Source organism: Rhipicephalus microplus, unplaced genomic scaffold (genome assembly GCF_043290135.1).
Source record: "Rhipicephalus microplus isolate Deutch F79 unplaced genomic scaffold, USDA_Rmic scaffold_29, whole genome shotgun sequence".
NCBI lineage: Eukaryota > Metazoa > Arthropoda > Arachnida > Ixodida > Ixodidae > Rhipicephalus > Rhipicephalus microplus.
The window spans coordinates 4,624,913-4,625,748 of record NW_027464602.1 but is presented as its reverse complement, the minus strand read 5'-3'; the positions used below and the strand labels follow the sequence as shown (position 1 = coordinate 4,625,748).

Genomic DNA, 836 nt, shown 5'->3' with positions numbered 1-836 from the left:
ATAGCTTTGAAGATATGTTCTAATTGTGGTGAGAGTAGAGCAGGACTGTCTCCGTGGCGCAATTGGCCAGCGCGATCGGCTGTTAACCGAAAAGTTGGAGGTTCGAGCCCACCCGGTGGTGGTGCGGTGCTTTTTTTTCTTTGGGCTGATAGCTTTGATAATATGATCTGATGGTGGTGAGAGATGAGCAAGACTGTCTCCGTGGCGCAATGGGCTAGCGCGATCGGCTGTTGACCGAAAGGTTGGAGTTTCGAGCCCTCCCGGGAGTGGTGTGTTGCTTTTTTCTTCGGGCTGATAGCTTTGAAGATATGTTCTGATGGTGGTGAGAGTGGAGCAGGACTGTCTCCTAGGCGCAATTGGCTAGCGTGATCGGCTGTTAACCGGAAGGTTGGAGGTTCGAGACACCCGGTGTTGGCGCGTCGCTTTTTTTTCTTTGGGCTGATAGCTTTGAAGATATGTTCTGATGGTGGTGAGAGTGGAGCACGACTGTCTCCGTGGCGCAGTTGGCTAGCGCGATCGGCTGTTAACCGAAAGGTTGGAGGTTCGAGCCCACCCGGGGGCGGGGCTTTTTTTTCTTTGTGCTGATAGCTTTGAAGATATGTTCTGATGGTGGTGAGAGTGGAGCAGGACTGTCTCCGTGGCGCAATTGGCTAGCGCGATTGGCTGTTAACCGAAATGTTAGAGGTTCGAGCCCACCCGGTGGTGGTGCGGTGGTTTTTTTTCTTTGGGCTGATAGCTTTGAAGATATGTTCTGATGGTGGTGAGAGTGGAGCAGGACTGTCTCCGTGGCGCAATTGGCTAGCGCGATCGGCTGTTAACCGAAAAGTCGGAGGTTC

At 52.8% G+C, this 836-nt stretch overlaps 1 non-coding gene across 1 annotated transcript; it reads left to right on the top strand.

Annotated features, from left to right (window-relative positions):
- The first annotated feature begins 488 nt into the window (after positions 1–488).
- Positions 489–562, top strand: TRNAN-GUU (transfer RNA asparagine (anticodon GUU)). Its single transcript has one exon. It is a non-coding gene; the product is annotated as a tRNA-Asn (tRNA).
- The last annotated feature ends 274 nt before the right edge of the window (positions 563–836 follow it).